This window comes from Dermacentor albipictus, chromosome 7 (assembly GCF_038994185.2).
Source record: "Dermacentor albipictus isolate Rhodes 1998 colony chromosome 7, USDA_Dalb.pri_finalv2, whole genome shotgun sequence".
Taxonomy (NCBI): domain Eukaryota; kingdom Metazoa; phylum Arthropoda; class Arachnida; order Ixodida; family Ixodidae; genus Dermacentor; species Dermacentor albipictus.
The window spans coordinates 94,622,688-94,643,381 of record NC_091827.1 but is presented as its reverse complement, the minus strand read 5'-3'; positions in this window follow the sequence as shown (position 1 = coordinate 94,643,381).

Below are 20,694 nucleotides of genomic sequence, written 5' to 3'. Positions count from 1 at the left end.
GGTTGGTGGCTCGAAGGAACAGTGCCGAAGCTGTCAACATGAAGCTGTTCATGATGAGTCGACGTTTGATGGTTTCCACTTTCGCCTTTGCGGCGTTTATCTCATCTTCAAGGGATCCGAGAGCGACAAGTATCAGAGCGACCTCAACTTTTGCTTTGTCGCTAGCGCTTCGCTGAGCCATGTTGCAATTGCGCAGTTCTTTCACGCGATCACAGTTGTTGGAATAACATATTGAATAAAACGCGTTACGCCCGCGCGCACGAAGGGACGACAAAGACGTGAAAAAGGACGACAGAAACGTGGGCATCACCAGAATGAACAGCACGCACAGCAAAACACCGGCTGCACATAGTTGCTGGACCAAGTTAAATGGCTGCTAACAACGCAAAAACACGAATAAAATAAACGACTATAAGCATTATTAGCCATCAACAATGAAAAAAAATATATTTTTAGGTTCTACAATATCTAAGTGTCATTAAATACGCAGCTTTTTAAGAATGTTTTCTCTCTTGCGGCTTTAACAGCCAGCGCTATTTTTCTTGCGGCGTTCATCTGAGGAACTACCTAAAGTAGTTTAGTGCGGTGCCGTGTGTCATCGGCGCAACTCCTTTCTGCAAAGGGTCCTTCAGAGTAGCAAAAGGGGTTTACTGGAAAAGACTTTAGTTTTGCCCGTGTGTCAGGGTTATCAGTGGCGAAGCTGCTGGAAGTGACAGCAAGAGCGAACGACAGCATTTCTGAGAGCCCCTAGGTATATGAGCGCTTCATCATTTTTCAGTGAAGTCTAGGGCTTGACGAAAACTCGTCTCGCGAGGAAAGAACATGCCTCAATAAACGTACACTCGCCAACTGAAAAAATTCAAATAACAGATTGACGTTTCGGTGCCCAATACGGGTGCCTTGTTCACAATGAACGAATGCATGGCGGTCTTTGCATACAATCTGCTACTAACACAATAAACCGGACACGGGGACCCCTCCCTGAGTTGAACGCAAGCGCATTACGTCTTCTGACGCGTATATAATAAAGACCACCATGCATTCGTTCATTGTGAACAAGGTACCCGTATTGGGCGCCGAAACGTCAATCTGTGTTTAGAATTTTTTCAGTTTGCGAGTGTACGTTTGTTCAGCCACCATTTTTCAACGCTTGCTGGTGTTTGTTTGAACGTGGAGCATACATCCAGCGTGCGCTTCTTCTTGAGGTGCAGTGCAAGGTCATGGAAACGGATTCTGCCTTTTTCAGACAATACCTTTGTGAACGTCAACTATCGAAACATTCTCTTGAATTTTTCAAAAAACTTGGTCAAACAGAGCTGTGGCTGCACTTAGGTCGGCAGAAAGGCGCACCAAAAATTATCAACGTAACGGAACACTTCCACATGACCTGCTGTGCTGAGGTGATCCTGGAGGAGATTATGGCATGGTGCCAACAATAAATCATTCTTTATGGGCACAGTGCGAGAGCTAATACACATCGCGTTTTTCTCAACATAGAACTCTTCATTACGCGGAACAACGGTGCATCTTAAGTAGAACTGCCGCCGATCCATGAAATTGGCGACGTTGGCGTCAACTGCGTTCTGGAACCAGACCTCTCCTTTCGCCTGAATGCCATGTTGAGGTAGAGAATAAATAAATCACTGATCTCCATCGAGAATGTCTGTGCTCTTTTGATTCTTGACTCCTTTCGAACTCGACTACCTCAGTGGTGTTGCGCACTAAGAAAGGGTCCTTCCGTTGGCATCGGCCTCAGACCTTTCGGGAGGTAGGAGCCGAGGCACTTCTGCCAACTGCCCGCTTGAGAGAAAATGACCTTGGAGGGGTTGCCCATCTTGCGAGTTCTAACGGTAAAAAAAGCTGATAGCCACATATTATTGGAGCACTTCATCGCACTAGACAAAGTCTCTAGCCCAGCTTCCTCATACTTTCCTACAGCCAACTACTTGGACATAGAAGGGTTGAATGCTTCAGCTATTTTGAATTTTTTTTTTTTGATAGGGCAATCCACAGAAAGGGTAAGTTGTCGGAAGTGGCATACACTTTAAAAAAAAAAACTTTGGCTATCAGAGTTCTTGCAGCTGTGTGAAAAGAAGCTTTAGTAGTTCCAATTTTGATGCAAAGTCAAGACGCAACCTCGATAACAAGCTACCTTCCGATGGCACTTGCCAGATGCCTTTGCAAGCTATTTGAAAAGATACTCAGTCACAGTCTCTGACACTTGATTCACACGAATGTGGTTTTCGAGAACGGCGGTCGACAACCGACTACCTAGTACACGTGGAAGCTTACATTCATGACGCATTCTTTCATAAACAATACTGTTTGCCGGTATTCCTTGGGGTGAAGAACGCGTGCAAGACCACGTGGTGTAACGGGATCCTGCAGCACCTTTCGGTAATGGCTATTCGTGAAAACATGTTCACCATCATAGAGAGCAGCATATCAAGGTGGACATTCTGTATTCGAATCGGTAATGCTTTATCCACGTCATTTATACAGGAAATCGGGGGACTCCTGCGTGGTATACTTTGCTATACTCTTAATTAAAGAAATATTTTTTACGATATAGTAAGCCCTTTCCTCTATTCCAATCGCACAGTGCTCCACTGCATGTTCTCATCGGCCACATTGCCACCGCAACCTGCTGCACAAGACTTATCTCCTGCTGCCTAAGAAATGGATTGGTTCCTGCTGAAGTTGTGGCTTTTTTTCGGTAAGACCAGACCGTCCGTTTGCCACGTGATGCACTTCTACCGCATCTTGAAATCGGAGCTTCCCAGACTCTTTCCCATCTTCTTTTATGTTTCCTGTGTGCGTCTTTTTGGGCTGTTTTTCTCAATACAATGCACGAACTATCACAGCAACGTGTTTTACTAGAATATCGTCTAAGGCTTTCAGTGAAGAGCTTACCACTGCAGTAGTGGCAGCTGAGTTAATAGGAGTCATCGTTTACTGAACTCAGTCAGCATGCCCTAGTCTTACACATTAAGGTGAACTTTCTCGCCCTTTAGGCGAAATACTCAAGCATGCAGTATAACACTGACGCATCAAGGTCAAATTACTGCGTGTGTCATGCAGCACTCTTACCATCTTTCAAAGAATAGGATGCTCTGCACACGCAAACGAGTATCTGTACTGCTGAGGAACACGCAGTACTGTCGGCATTTAAACATATAACGATAACAAAGATAACAAAGTCATTATCTACACTCAGTCTTCAGGTGTTCGATCTTTATGCTCATTTCATAAAAGTTAACATCGGGCACTGAATTACTTTATTCGCTAGCGTCACGATTTTGTAACAGCCGATGTTACGCTCTGCTGTAATAGCGCCACCCAAACGTGAAAGGCGGTGCGCGTTGTAGATAAGGCAAGCCGTGTACTCCAATAGCAGATAAAATAAATTTCTGGCCCTCATTGCTATACGACAATGAGAAGAAAGAAAGTCAGATAACCAACTGGAGCCTTCGTGGATTTCTTCCACAGCGAACAGGTTCTGGCCGCGTTTCTTGTGCTTTCGCCGACACGTGACTCGCAGCCGTCGTCGGTCCAGCGTGTCGTCGGCCACTTTGAGCCTCAGCTGGAGACGCGACATTCGGTTCAGCGGCCACAACAGCCAGCAGCTCCATTCGGGTTCGGTTGAAGAGGTCACAAAGCGCGGCTGATGTCACACTGCCTCTCGCACCGTTCTCCCTGAGAGTGCAGATCACTCGACTAATTTTTAGTGCGTCATTCATTTCACAAGATAAACAACCATTGCCTTTATTTCTTAATAATTTGTCAACCTCTTCGCGGTGTTCGCCTCGATGCCGGCACTGAAACTCTATACCTGAATCTGCATTTCAGGATTAAGGTGAAGTACTCAATATATTGGCATGTCGTGCTTGCCTATTACACAGAGCTCTATCTTCTAAGGCACCTGCTCTCAGTATATGCAATACTACCATTATAATGGATCTAGGTTCTACAGATGGACATTTATCCGCAAGAAACCTTCAGCTGTTAGTATGCCTCCTTCACATGTGGTTGGTCGCCAGCATAGTGCAAGACTATGTCCCAGCCAGACAGTGCGCGTGCGCATCTCCGATGTGCACGTGTTGGCAGGTAGAAGAAAAAGCAGAACATAAATGAGGCACTGAGATAGAGCAGAGATCAGAAAAAGAAGGTATTTTCCGTATTGCCTCCTCTAAACAAATCAAACCGCTTCTCAGAGGACATTTAAACCTAGGGAAGGTCGGACTCGCTTCGCATCCTCTAAAAGCATTCTTAATGTGTGCGATTTGACTTGTCCCTTTCCCATCTCATTATCACAAACGACAACTCAGTGGCACGGCACTAGCAGCGTCTTCGTATTGGCGATTCTCATCACACATCTTCGGTTATACAAAAGATAGGTGACAAGCAAATGCTCCCCATGTATGTAGACTGTGTTCTCAGAACAAGATGTCATCACCTTGGCAGAACTAGTAGGATATGAGCAGTAGTGCGGCGAAAAAGAACGGCGTCGGTTTTATCATTAAAAAGGAAAGAACATGGAGGGAGCATTTCGCAACACGGTCGACGCCAAATTAGCCGACAGAACACTTGATCACCGCGTCGGAGGACGAAGTATGTTTTAATGATCTGGCTATGCAGGCAGAACTAGCAGAGCAGCCCAACAAGTTCACATTGAATAAAAACTACCGCGAACCACAGATTTCGTGACAATACGCTGAGTCTGATAGGTCACACGTTGGGCTGACACTTCGGTGGGAAACGCGAAGGGAGTGGCTTCCCGGCGAGTTGGCATACCAAGTTTGGCTGCGTGACGTAATGCACACCGCCCTTGTCGCTGTGTCACGTCCGCGTCGCTTAAGTGGTATTGTCGAGCTACATGTGCCAGACCAACTAGCCCAAAAATATCTACTCATCTGCTTCCTCCTAGTTTATTACCTTCCTCCGTAGTTATTATAACCGACTAACGAATAGAGTAAGAAATATGTCCAAATTTATGTCCAGAGCACCTATTAAGGCTAACCATTGCTCTTGACATTGAGCAGGAAACTGTTCGTTGTCTTTGCTACAACGTAAATTGAAATTCTAGTTATGTATTACCAAATCACTTCATAAAGTAGATCTATCTTTTTCTTAAGACCAAGAGGCAATAAGCAGGAAAGAACAAAAAACACTTAAGGAGGAAGATCTTTCTCAGTTCAGCACCTGCTCATTCATTTGATTGAAATCAAGAGCCATAATGCTGTTATACGGGTGCTCTGTCAGTATTTCCCAAACACCGAACTGTGTACAGTTTCCTTAAGTTTCCTTGAGACCTTACACTCTTAGTGAACAAAACAGATTTAACGGGTAACAACAAACGAGAATCAGAAATATGAAATTCTTTGAAATGAAATATCAAACTGTGACACGTTTTTCTTTTTTCTGTTTACGACTGCTATGCAGTGGAGCCCGAGTTGAGCATGAACCAATTCCATCGCTTCCCACATTTACAACGCCGTAGTATAGGATGCGCGTGCACCGAAAGTACCACCGTATGTGGCTCCTAATTCCCAGAGCTTCTCGGCCCGTACTCAAAACAAAAGAACTATTCGACAAGAATTGTGTTGTAAGAGGACATTCCAGCAAATCCTAATGCTGGACATGCAATTAGCGAAGTCGGCCAGCCAATGTCCAAGACAACCTAAATATAAGAAGCTTTGTCTGTACCGCCCCTTTTTCATTTTTCCAATAGGCTTTGGTTCCATATCATGTGCAGCGCTACGATTTTGTGAAGTTTAATCTCACAAAAACTTCTAGAACGGCAATATTTTTGTGAATACCGGCCGTCATTTGCAAGCATATATTGCGCTTCCCTTTTAAGCCGAAGTCCCCGGACAAATACGAAGGCCATTCGCAATTCTTGCTGCTTGTTGCATGGTGGAGGTGTACGTCTCTGAACAAAGATGGAGGCAACTCGCCAACCTTGCAACTTGTTGCGTCGTTTAGGTGTACTTCTCTGTAAGGGTTTTTATGTCACATGCAACTTACGCGCTTGGCAGCTCGAAATTTGAGAGCATGACCATTATCCAAATACCCTCATGGTGCATCAATTTTCTCGCTTGCAGTGCCACAAAGCGACGAGATATTGAGAAGCCCGCATTGGCATTCCGCCTAAGAGCAATCTGTAGAACTACGCCTACAAAGATGCAGGCGGTAGTATCGATGGTGTTGACGGATTATGCGAAATGGTGCGTGGCATAGAAGCTCCTTATAACAGTCACTGACTCTAGAATGCGGAGTGCGTTTGCAGTTTTTAAAGTTTCTTTCCCGATCCTCTACACAATGTCGACTTTTGCGCGCGGCCTAAACGTCATTGACATCCAGACATACCCGTTGCGTCGGCTTCTGGAATTTGGCGGAACATCAGCGCAGGCCACGAGGGCACGCTCGCGAATCCTGTCCATCAAGCCGATCTCTTCGGTCTTTTGCGAGTAGCCCCGGTCGACATACGCCGCCGCCACTACCAGAACCTGGACGGGCACAGGAATATTGCGTACGCTTAGTCTCACACTTAGGTACAATCGCGAGCAAAATCTTGCGTAGCAAATGTGCTTCATTTTTTTTTCTTTTTCGCAACCTTGCCATTCCGTCTGAAACCAAAAACGCTTGCCAACGTGCGCTTATTTGACCAGTACAATGTATGAAACCAATTCCAGGCTGCGGAGCTGTGCTTGAATATATTTAAATCTTCTGCTGATGCCGTGGTCTCCAACCTTTTGCCCGCGATTTCACATGACTGAAATACGGAGCAACGGTGATGATTCAAAGCGAACTCAGAAAATCGTAAAATTCCGCGTGTGAGCCAGTTTCGCTATCTTACATTTCCTTCTGCTACGCCATTGTGGTCGCGTGAAATTAAACGGCTTGGATGTTTTGTGTATTTATCTGCCAACAAAGCAACCATATTACTCGTATGTGATAAGGAATTAATGCGCCTTGCATACGCACTAGGACTACTACACAACCGCTGCGTAAGGTCCAATCACTCATCCTATTGTCACGTAAATGTGAGGGTGAAGAAAGCAGCAAAACCACGAATGACGAAACCAGCGTTTTATTGCGCCAACCTTTGCGCTCAAAAACAGGCTACCGTCAGACAACAACGACAGCGGCACAGTCGGCGATCGTCAAGGATCGGATCAGCGGGTCAAAGGCGTCGGCTTTTATATATGAGTCATGGAGGGTTCCAGTCGGCTCAATGGTGCTCGCGTGTCTTCCGCAAAATACTTCACAATTCGCATCGCGCGTACATGCAGATCAGATTACACAAGGTTCGTTGACAACAGACAGCGGATAGAACCATCAATAACAATCGAGAAAATTCCAATATATGCAGGCGTGGCCTGCGCTAAGCGATATCATTTATTATACGGCGAAACGCGGTCACCCGATAAGATAAACAAGTACATGTTTCAATAGCCCCTCCCCCTTAAAAAGCATCGTTCCGATGCTGCAAACAAAAGAAAGTGATAAACAAAAAGACCCATAGTAAAGAAACAGCAAAATAACGAAGTTCGTCAGCGTGCGTAAAAGGGCTTATGACGTGCCACGTGGACCACTTCAGATCGTGCGCGGCGCCGTTGTGATTGCGAAATGCCATCTGACAAGACCTCATAGTCAAGTGGCCAATAAGTAGGATTATCTTGTAGGGTCCGAAGTACAGTCGCAATAGTTTCTCACTGAGTCCTTGTCGGCGTATCAGGGTCCAAAGCCAAACACGGTCATCGGGCTGGTATTTCTCGTAGCGTCGTCGTAGATTGTAGTGTCGGCTGTCCGTCCTCTGCTGGTTCATGATGCGCAGGCGGGTGAGCTGTCGGGCTTCCTCTGCGCACTGGAGATGGGCGGCGACGTCGACATTCTCTTCGTCGTTGACGTGCGGCAGCATGGTGTCGAAAGTCATCGTAGTGTTCGTGCCGTAAACCAGCTTGAACGGCATCATCTACGTTGTTTCTTGCACGGCCTTCTTATAAGCGAAGGTTACGTACAGCAGGACGGCATCCCACGTTTTTTGTTCGACGTAGACGTACATTGCAAGCATGTCGGCAAGGGTCTTGTTCAGCCGCTCCATGAGACCATTAGTCTGCGAGTGGCAGGCAGATGTCCTCCGGTGGCTTGTCTGGATGTATTCAAAGGTGGTTTGGATGAGCTCTGCAGTGAAAGCTGTTCCTCTCTCGGTGATGAGGACTTCTGGGGCACCATGTCGCAGCAGGTTGTTATTGACGGAGGATTTAGTGACTTCGGTCGCACTAACTCTAGGAAAAGCTTAGCTTTTGGCGTAGCAGGTAAGCTAGTCGGTAGCCACGATGATCCACTTGTTTCCGAATGCTGATGTCGGAAAAGGCCCCAACACATCCATCCCGATCTGCTGAAACGATCGCCAAGGAGGCTCAATCGGCTGTGACATTCGCTCTGGGCTTGTCGGCGTTTTGCTTCGCTGACAGTCTCGGCAAATTGTGACGTTATGGGCGAAGTGAGCATTCAAGCGTGGCCAGTAGTACTTTTCTTAAATCCTCGACAGCGTATGGGAAAGCTCGAGATGCCCGGCTGTGTCGCATCTTTCAGGGCTTGCCGAACGTCTGACCGGAGCGCAACGGGGACGAGAACCTAGTTTCCCGCGGGCTGGCGATAATTTCTTCTTCAGCAGGGCCCGTATTCTGTAACGCTTCGGTATGCGAAGAATTCGATTTGCGAGCAGCGTTTGGTCGCCGCCTGGGTGACAACGTCACCTCAGGATACGCATGCGTATTATCGTGACGCCACGCACATGTAGGTGATGCGGAAACCGAATTTGTAGTCTGCTACGAAGCGAACTGGCACGAGGTGCTTGGCTGGGATCGAAAGCGCCATGTGCTGTGCGCAGAGCGTGTGCGTGCCGGGTGCACGAGCAAGATCGGCGTTCCCAGCAACACGGCGTCGATAGTGGCTCCTGTAGTACCCGTGTTAGTGCTTTTAGCAGGCGTCCGTGCCAGACTATGACAACCTCGACATCAACAAGGCGTATTTCGGATGAGAGAGGAATAATTCAGGAATAATTCACTTGCACCTTTGTGCAAGTCGCTGGGCACCAGCGATCTACTAAATGCTACTCGCTAAAGTGCACGAATTTCTCCTTCTGACCATTTTATTTGTGTTTGTGTGTACAGAACGAAGACTGACACAGCCGTCCATACCACCATTGTTGCGATCACCCATTCATCTGCCTTACCGGCCGAAATGACTGTATCTTGTAAATACCATCGTCAACAAAGCCGTTTTCCATATCTTCTGTTCCCACCCCTTGCGCCCCACCCCCCTACAAAGGGCGTCTTGTAGCAAATAAAGAGAAGGAGAGAAGGCACCTGTCTCCAATTATTCACACTGATCATTGATCCCGCATTATACACGTATTCTTATTATGGTAACCAGTATGCGATCAGCATTGTTGGCATGCGCTTAACACTGTACCTAGCCGCCATAGTCTCTAGGCACAGATGAAGTTATACAGTACTGCACGAGTTCCTAGTTTGGGGAACGATCAAAACGAATTCCATTCCGTTACCGCTTGGGTGTATTTAACGTTAACGTTTAGATTTACGAAGATCACCGCCAGCCACATCCGGAACACGATAGCTTTGACGAGAAAGACCGTCGTGCCAGTGGCGTTCAAGATTCATTTCCATGGTATTCACGGTTGCGCGATTGCCGCGCCGGATGCATTTGATTAGTCCTCGCTAGATGGTTCATCCAAGATTAGACTTGTATGTCCCGCAAGCTGGAAGACACTACTGAATCTAGCGGCATGTTGTCTCGTTGCCGACGTACGACGATTGGCGTCGGCGTGTTATGACGACACACAGGGCGCGTTCACACTCCATTCCCGGCAAACGCACGCTTGTGTACTCGCACAGCAATTTCCACGCATGCAGAAATCTATGAATGCACACCGAGAACGTTTCTCCGTTCCTAATAAAAAATATATAGAGCCTACGCAGTGCGGGAATGGATGTAAGTGAAGTCTCTGCACTGTCTGTGTTCACTGACATTCGGTAGTGATTTGGCGGCATGCGACCGTTGTGCTATGACGTTAAATGTTGCATTGCATGTACCACTTGCTTTTGTCTGCGTAGCATACAGTGCACAGCAAGACGTGTTTGCTCGAGGCGTAGTTGTGGGCCATTGTCTTTGGCTCCGAGCACGTTAGCACTCTCATTTTCTCACACGGCGCATCGAAACGTGGCTGGAAGACATAGAAATCATTTTTATTGGAGCCTTTGAAGACATAGCTGCCATGACTGGTGCCCAACGGACCAGTGCAGGCTGGCTCCCCGGGCTTTCGTCAAGCAGCACGGCCTTCCAGTATTGCAGGGTTGGGACATCGTGGATGAAGTGTGGATTTGTTGGATCGCCACTGCGTATTGTCGCATTCACTTCATGGTGCGGTTTTGCATCTGCATGACGTGCGTCAGTAGTCCGTATAGACAAACTTGCATTTTCTTTATTTTTAAGAAAGCAAATTTTCAGAAAAAAATATATATAGTTTGTCCAGAAGTGTCGCCATGTCTCTAAAGAGCATATATTTTATTGAAGAGACCTTAAACGAATCTTTTTTTCTAACAGCCCATTTCCCAAGGCTGTTATTCACGCGTTTCGTAAAGGCGTTGGTATTGTGTATTCTCTGTCTCCTCTTTCTACCATTCTATATCCCTTCATGGCTCGCGCGTGAATGCAAATGTAATCCCTGCAACTTCTACAAGCCTTTTGCGAAGGGAGGGTGGGAGGAAGGGGCTCACGGGCAATTCCAGCTTTCCAGAGGGCATTGTGCTGAAGATTCCGAAGTTCGTTGGACAAGTCTCAAAGTTCCCTCTCCCACGCCACTACCATATGCCTTACACACGCCCTACACCAAATCGGCGTGCAAGACAGCAACAGCAGCAGCAGAAATGTCGGTGGAAGAGGCGAAAAAACATCGCTTTAAATCGCGTCACAACCACATCGACTCACACAACGCCCACTGTGGACCCTCGCTGCCGAGAGGCGCAGGATTCTTAACGCCCGTTCACACCTATTTTCGACTTCCGACTGTCGGCGACAGTATTTTCCATCCTGTCAGCGCACCTCTCATACTGCACCGACGCCAACAGACTGCAAGCCAGTCGCTGAAGCCCTTGTTGAAGGAGTGTCGGGAGCAACAATATTTTCGGCTGAAGAGACGATTCCCGCCGACGCTCCACGGAAAAGGCTGTCAGCGGGCAACGTCTCTTCGGCGGAGGGGCGGGCGATGTTCCTTTCACACTGCAACATGGAGGAAGAAAAACATTTTATTGACTTTAATCTGGGTGGTGTATATGGGTGGAGCCCCTATTCCAGGGCCCCACAGGTTTCTGCGGCTCGTGGGGCCAGGTCGAGAGTCGGCAGCTGGCTTTCTAAGCCCACATCGGCGAGTCGCGCCTCCCACGGTCAGTTAGCGAGCGAGTCCGTAATTAGAAGCGAGAAAGCTCGTGTCAGGCGCCTCGGGCGTTCGTATCTGATGTGCTCGAGTGTATGTGTATCTTCACACCAGGTACAGTTGTATTTGTGTGTGTTGGGGTACATCTTGTGTAGCCCAGGCAAGTTAGGAAAGGTGTTCGTCTGTAGTCAGCGCCAGGCCCTTGCATGCGCCCTGTTGAGCTTGGCTTGGGGAGGAGCGTTTCTTCGTAGGCCGATTCTGCATCTGCCGTATTTCTCGCGTCACGCCAGGTGTGGGGGGTCCGTTAGGGCGGAGTGATTCGCGGCTCGGCCTGTCATATATAGAGCCAGGCCGTCCACCCTTTTGTTGCCGTCCACTCCGGCATGTGCCGGGCACCAGGGGATCCCATGGTCTTGCCTTAGTCTTGGTCCCAGAATGGGCACGACGCAAGCCGGCAAAACTCCCCGTAGGTAGAGTCGGTATGCGCCCTGAGAGTCCGTTAGTACGTGAACCGATCGGCCGTTTCCTTGTGCGGCTCGCGCAGCTAAGGCAATGGCGGCGGCCTCCGCTGTTGCGCTGGGAGAGGTCTGCAAGGACGCAGCCGCGACCATGCGTGCCCTATTCGTCACGACCGCCAAGAAAGCGGGGGTTCGTGCTGGTGTACGGGGATATATACTTGCGTCCGCGAAATACGTGTCTGGGTGGTCCTGCCCTTGTAGCATGGTTATCTCCCAGGCTCGTCTTCGTCTTGCGTGGTATGTCGGATGCATGTTGCGTGGAATGGGATCCACATGTATCCGTGTTAGTCAATTATGCTTGAAAGCCTTAGTTCATAATTTTCCGCAAGTCTTCGCCGTGGTTGGCAGCCGACTTAAATATTACAAAGAATGGCAGCCACGTTTTGTCTGCTTGCAAAATGTAAGATGGGAGGAATACTTTGGTCTGCTCCCAAAGTAAATAGAGAAGCACTCCAGAACCTTTTACGCGTGATTCATCAGAACCACGTAGAATTATTTCTGCTGCCGAAGGTAACTAAATATGGTACCGAGTTAACATGTCATTGTAGTAAGTGTCCTGTCATAACAGAAATGCGCGCATAAATTAAAGCATCTGGGAATGACAAGCATTGCTGTAAATTCATTAATTCATGGCGCGAGAACCATTTTTGCGTTGCGCACATGTTTTTCCAGTATGCCACGGAACCCATTTTCGCGCACAGCTCCAGATTGCAAAATATTGGACCCATGTTATGGGGCAAAATGGCTGAGAGTTATAAGGTGTTTGACATTAGTTCCGGCATTATAAAATTTACTAATACGGCTTCTAGAAGAAACAACTTCGCTATATATTAAGTTGGCTGCTGTCCTGGAAGTCTGTTGTGTTTCTCATTACATTTGTCGGAAACGCTCAACAGTATGCTTCTCTTCGACTCAAGTACTCCACCAATATAATGGAACAAGACAATACCTGCAAGAACAGGCTGTATGAGTGATTATTAACCTTTATTTTAGCTCTTTGACCAAATCTCTTTTCTAAAACTGATTCACGGTCCCTACATTCTTCAATGCGAGACTTGGCTTATCATAAAAGAAATGCGCAATTTCGAGTTTGAATCTTCAGTATTCATTTTAGGGCAATCATAGTTATGCCTAACTTGAAATTTGAATACTTCGACTGAATCAGAGTTTCTCATAGTTACCTGCCGCAATTTCACATTTATTCAACTCTCACTGAGAATTGCTGGAGTTATCTGGGAATGAATGGTAGATGTTGGATAAAAAAGACTTTTCATAAATTCTTTTTTAGATATTACAATGTTTCCTACGTTGTTTCTATTGGCTTGCAATGTATTCGAGGATATGTGCACTATTCATCTATTTAGTTATCTTTTGTGGCAATTCAGCAGGCGCTCCATCTATCGTGTTCATGTGCTTAAACGCTGTGTCACCGATGGTTGTTTTATCTTTTAACACCTAGTGCAGATAGCGCCCTGTCTACAGACAGAACGCTCTCTACACAAGGTGTTTGCTGAGCTGCACAGGCCAACGCACTGCTAATCCCGCTCAAGTGCTTCAATACGTTGGCGGACTGTTATGCACGTTTTCCGTTTAAAAATGAAGACCAAAACTACAATTTATTCAGCCTGATCTTTCTCGCGATTTAATAACCGTAGTACTGCAGAAAAAAGAGAAAGTAAGAGTCAGAATAACCCTACGAACCATAATGTATTAGCATATTTGCTTAATTTATTAAACAACCGTCATATTAGACCATTTGATGTCCACGCATTGATGCGGATAATGGCCAAGAAAAGTTTTGTCTTGATTTCGATGTATTTCGTAGATCACTATCGAATGAGCAATGAAGTGTCATTTCTTTAAGGTAAATGAAGGTTGAAACCCCCTAAGCTACAAAAAAAATTGTACCGGCCAGCGACAAGGTGCACTCATTATTTACTACAAAACTCTTATCTGCGCACAAGCTTCGGTTTCGGCACCCAGCCGATGGATGTGTCAGGAGAGCACGATATACACTGCATCGATGTGTCCTCGTAATGAACGCAGCTAACACACGTTAACGTCACCCGTAGACACTCTTATTTATGTCATTTTAATACGTCAGCATCAGAAGCGAGAAAGTACGGAAAAAGTGTATGTGTCGGAAGCGGTGGAAGTCGCTCACGTAATAGAGGTATACAGGTAAAGGAATTATGGGAGAGCTCAGAATAGGCTACAGACACACACACACACACACACACACACACACACACACACATATACATATATATATATATATATATATATATATATATATATATATATATATATATATATATATATATATATATATATATATACACAGACATACGACTGCCGTAGCAAGAAATTTCGTTCGGGGGGGGGGGAGCTCACGTTGCAGCTCGTCCTCCTCCTTATAGAATTTGTGGCGGGATCAAATACGTGAATAATAACTGCATAGCCACTGCGAAAGCTGCTGCAAACGAAGTCTTTAACGCTACGCATTCTCAGGACACGTAAAATATGTATTTTTCCATAGAATTAGACACTCGTATTTTCCACAAATTGAGTTCGAAATAACTCGTATCAATGCTTCCTTGTTGTTATCTATTTAATAAGGAATGAAAATATCACATGGACTTTTAATCTCTGTCACCTCGAAACCAGCAAAGCACTACATTCCACTGATATAAAAAGGTAAAGGCCGTGAAATAAACTACTTGAACACAAATATTTTAACGAAACTGCGTCAGTCAAGAACCTTGTTTACAACTTTGAACATCCACAACGGCCAGGGAAAAATCGCAATGACGCTGTCTTTTGTTCCGATATACTGCTCAGGAGCAGCTGTCACCGGTTGTGTATTGTGAGGAATCGCACCCCAATTATCGCTGCAAAAGTGATCACATAAAAAAGCAAGAGTTCTGCAAAATATACGAGGGTGAGTCAAATGAAAGTGAGCCAATGCGAATATATGACAAATGGGGTACTTTAGTTAAAAGTAGTCTTTATGAGCATTTGGACATTTTCCTGCTGACTAGAGTCGCGTGATTCCCGTCTCATAAAGCTCCTTGGGTTGCTGCTTCAAGAAGTCTGTAACTGCCGCTTTCACGTCATCGACCGACTCGAATCTTGCTCCTTTTAGCTGTGTTTGTTTTTCAATTGCCCCAAAATGAGGAAGTCGCAAGGCGACAGGACTGAGCAATATGGCGGATGTTGCAGCGTTTCCCACTTGAACTTTGCCGATTTTGTATTAACCCCGTCCACGACGTGGGCACGGGCATTGTCGTGAAGCAAGATGACCCACTCGCCAATATTCCACGTCATTTGTTCTTGATTGAAACACGCAGCCGATGCGGCGTTTCACAATATCGGAAACGACTGATGGCCTCTCCAGGTCTAGCAAATTCTATCAGTAATGGCATCTGACGATCGAAAAAAGGTCAGCGTCTTTCCTGCGAAAATGACAACCTTTGCTTTCTTTGGGGGTGGTGATTTCGAATGTTTCCACTGTAAGCTTTGCGGTCGTGTTTCACGCTCGAAGTAGTGGCACCATGATTCGTTCCCGGTCACAATTGCAGACAAGAAATCATCACCCTCATTGTGATGCCGGTTCAGATGAGTCAAGGCAGCGCCGAACATCCCCGTCTGCTGGCGGCGGTTCAAATTTTTGGACATCCATTGTGCATACAAGAGCCGATAACCGAGATGTCAACGAATTATGCTGTGAACCGAACATCACTGATTTTCACACGCTCTCCAGTTCATCGATGCCTATCCTCGGTTATTGTCTAAGCAGCTCATCAACCTTTGGAATTGTGTTGGGGGTGATTGCACAGTGGCTTTGTCCCGGTCTTAGCTCGTCTTTGCAAATTTCACGTCCTTCTTTGAACCGTTTGCTCCAACGCTTCACAGTGGCCAATGAAATGCAATGTTCATTGTACACAGCAGCCATACGGCGACTCATTTCCTTTGAAGAGACACCTTCAGCTGTCAAAGACCTCACGACACCGCGCTGTTCAACTTTTGGAGTGTCCATCATGTTACGCAACCGTATTCAACCCAGTGTATGACAGCATTAAAAACCATTATCCTCCCACCTGCGCGTCACTTCTGTAAATGAGACATGCCTGTGTGCTACGCGCATGCTTCGCAGATAATGAACAGAACCATTATTGCGCGGGGTTGGTTGCTTCATTTTCATTCGACTGGGTCTCGTACATTAGAAATGCCAAGATACAATGGTATATAGAAATGCGACGATGCAGCTTGATAAAGGGCAAAAAAGTGTCACTGGAAACAAAGTTCGCTGCTCGTTTACAGAAAGCCTCAGAATAACATGTTTAAATATAGGTATAATTCTCGAATTATTCTGTATACCTAAGAGAAAGTCACGGTATATAATGCGAAAAACAGGGCGAATAAACATATTGTGCATACACAGATTCACAGTTCACAGAATCCTAAGGCCCGCCTCCCCTCCATCCACTCCGCCTAATGTTTCGCGCGCCACGGAAGGCGGCGCTCTTCATCCCCGCTTTCCTCCCTTGCGCAGACAAGACTAATGCACCATCGTCGGCTCACCTATGCCACCACCACCTTTCACTCGCACATACAGCAGGCGGCGCATGGTCATGATGTTATCGCATAGCAATTTATACGGTACATGAGGGCGACCGCGACGGCAGGAACGCGCCTGCAGTGTCCATATAATTGCTATCGCAACAATATAATAAGAATGTCCGGCAATTGTAGCATCCCGTGGCCCATTACGTACCGCAAAAGAATAAGTAAAAAAAATCGAACTTTCATCATACGACAATTCGCTGCGCCGCAACAATGTCATTTGGTTTTGGTTTTTTTTTTGTAGGACGGGGACACCAAAATTAAAAAAAAACGCAAAGGAAAGCATGCTGACCACAATGGAATGCCTACTTCGGGCGCCTAATATAGTTACCAAAGGAATATCGAAGATAACTTTGAGACGCTTGGTCCACAGAGTGCTCGGTACGCATAGTGCTCGTTATCCTACACCATCGAGACAAGACTTTCCGGAGAGGTTGCGCTCACGCGAACGCATTGCAATCCGTCGAGTCCCCGCAGTTATCGCGGCGAGCGACCATTGTTTCTTCCTCTCGTCTATTAGCCGTAAAGCATCCAAAAATCTGCCAGGCGAAAATCCACTCGGCCAGAGAAAAAGAAACGCGCACTGAAGTGCGCCGCGCGGTGGTCGGTTCAATACGAGAAAAAATGGCTGTGGCTTAGCTAAGGTTAAGCCCAGGATGCGAACCATACTAGCCTTTGGCTTAGCTAAGGTTAAGCCCAGGATGCGAAGCATACTAGCCTTTATTTTAGTTGTTGAACCACTGTTTAGCCTGGTGAACTGCTGTTGCTTGGCTATATTTGGTTCGGCTAGACGAAGAAACAACAGGAATTGCCAGGCTTAGCTTGGTTATGCCAAGAATGCGTTGCATATTGCGCGAGTTGGGGCCCAGCTTTTCCTCCGGCTGTCGTGACGTCACGTCACGTGGTTGCGCTAAAGGTCAATGGTGGCTGCCCGGCCGCGCCCAAGGGCTGAACTGAGTGTTTGCAATATGCAACGCATAAAAATAGAAGCAACTTAATAACAAACATAGCAAGCTTAAAAGAGAATAGACCCACACATGAGACGTGCAGCAATGAACAATGGCTGATACCCTCAATGGTGGCTGCGCGGCCGCGCCCAAGGGCTGAACTGAGTGACTGCAATATGCTTCGCATAAAATGCATGTGCTTTGGTTGGCTCTCGCAGCCCGCGGGTAGCGAGAACAAGAAAATTAAAGGGGCTAAATGGGTCCTCACGAATAAAAGTGAAAGTAGAAAAAAATAAGAACGTAGTTACCTTTGCTGACTTAACTGTCTTGACATGATTGCTTTGGTGCAGGTGAAAAAAATGTTGACGTTTTTTTCTTTCACATGATGGCACGAATGAGCCACCACGACGCTTCGTCTCATTGGGCCTCACTGCCTGCTCTGTCAAGTTGTCTGAGTGCTGATTTGGCTTGTCTCGTTGTATGTTCCAATTTACGATTTACGACTTTAGAAATGTCATTGCACATTTCGCATAAAAAGCTTATGGTCCTTTATACTCAGAATGTTTCGTTATTGAAATTGATGCGTTCCGTACATTCCGCGGCCTCCGCCAGAGGCCGCGACGAGCTCGCTCGCTGTCGAAACGCCCTTGAACCTTTGTGCTCCGATGGGGCGCCTTGCGTTGTGTGACTCCCGGTGCATGGGCGGTACGGCCACATCTTGCCCTAGTTTTCAATGTACGGGCTGAGATGCCTTTGCGAGCGTGAAAAATATATGCTAGACACAATCCAGAATGATTTTTGGTGCCGGGGGGCAGGGGGGGGGGGAGGCTGAAGCCCCGAAATTCCTCCCTGTCTACGCCCCTGTATATATATATATATATATATATATATATATATATATATATATATATATATATATATATATAGTGCAACTGACGGTGGTCTACACCGGGCCACCGTCACTGGGACTTCGCTCCTCGATAAAGCCGACAATTGCATCGTGGTGAACGCGGTTTAAATCTCGGATCGGGGAAGCGAAAGAGGTGCGACGTAATGCTGACGCGTTTCTTTCATGCGACCTGACAGCGCCACTGAAATGTTGTTCGTGATCAACGCTATCGCACCTAGCTTCGTCGCTTCACGACGACAGCAAGTTTTCTTCTTTCTTATGACGTCACAATCATGTCGACGACAGCGGGCTTTGAATGCGACGTGCCTTCAGTATAGTCTAAATATAGTGATTGCCTTTTAGCTTCATACTTGCTGAATATTATAGTATTGCTTGAGAGAAACGTGTGGTGAAGTTTCTACGGCTTAGGATATGTGTGCGACTAATGCCTAAAAGAGCACTGAGAAGAAACACTTTAATCTTTTCGACTGCTGCAGTACACTTTCAATCACGATATACAAATCTTCTTAATTGGCCGGTTACAGGTTCATTCAGTGTTTGGCTATTTTAGAAGGCAATGCACCCCTTCCTTATCGATAACGAGTTATCTACAGATCTTGCAGAAGAACGCTTTAAAAATTACCCGCCGTGGTTGCTCAGTGGCTATGGTGTTAGGCTGCTGAGCACGAGGTCGCGGGATCGAATCCCGGCCACGGCGGCCGCATCTCGATGGGGGCGAATACACCCGTGTACTTAGATTTAGGTGCACGTTAATGAAGCCCAGGTGGTCGAAATTTCCGGAGTCCCCCACTACGGCGTGCCTCATAATCAGAAAGTGGTTTTGACACGTAAAACCCCGTAATTTTTATCCCTTTAAAAATTATGACGTCGCGGTGCGCTCGCGCATAAACCATTAATACAATGAGACATTGTCATCGCTAAAACAACAGTCACTGCGACAGCAGGTGTTCCGAGAACTGTAGCCGTAGTGACGTTACCAAATATTGTTAAACATCGCTCACTCGCGACCAATGGCAGGCGTGTCAATGGCACGATACATTAATCAGTTGCACATGCCTGCACATGAGTTGCGCCACTGCTAGACATCGCGTCACCAAAAACCTTTATCGCGCTGTAGTTTGTCGCACGCCATTCATGACTGGAAATTCCTGTAAGCATTAAAATATTCGTGCCCTTAGTGCCTGCTTCCCGATATGCGCCCTCGAAGTGTATTATGAATTCAAAGAAACTAGATGCAAAGCCAATATATTTCACACCACGATCTCGAGACGCCTTTATCTCGAAAATCGTGGGACAATTCGAATATATGCTCACTTCGGAATTCTCTGCTTCCCTGCTATGATAACGGAGTCGCAACCTGTCTTCTACTATTACCTAATAGTTTATTTACACCTACTGTGTATTCGCTAATTGAATACTGTGACGTTGTTTCTCCTGCTGTGCACTAAGTGCGGTCATCGTAACTGAATTGCGATGGCCCTGAATGCCAAACAATACCTGGTGGTCGTTCTTAATGGAGAGCCCCCCTCCCCCCATAAGGGCGGCACGCATAGCCCGCTTGATACGCCAGGGCTTTATTACGTCCGTAGGTGTTGCAGGAACATGAACGTAACTGTAACACCATCGTTTCGGCAACCGTTAGGCACAAACAGCCGATAACTGGTAAAAAAGAGTACATCCTGTGTGTACGAGACGGGAGCCGCACTGTGTAACTAAGGCGAACCAGTTCGTTGATCGCCATTGAAAACTGGCGTCGCCAACTGAGAGAGCGCATTCCTCAAGATCGGACGAGGGTGAGACGCGCTAGAGCGGGGCAATTCTGATACTCACATATTATTCACACGTCCTAGCAGGCCACAGTGAAAGTCAAACCCTATAATTTCACTTGCTATCTCGGCTGTTTATACAGCTAATGCCCTATGTCCTAGGTAGTCCAGTTGAAAAGGTGGAATTTTTAATTTAAACTTTAAAAGGCGGGAAATAGTAATCCACATGAGAAGATACGTTGCACACGTCTCACAACACAATGGAAATGACTTCTCTACTTTCGTGACCATCGGTAAGAAGTGCAAAAAATAATGCATTGAGATGTACATGTGCGCATCATAGGGCTGTCAGGTCAATTTATCAAATCGCTGCTAACTTTATTGCTAGGATTCCAGACGCTCAATCAAGCGAGTACATAGCATGTCGCTTTGCGCAATAGTTCTATTCTTTGTCGGACTTAAT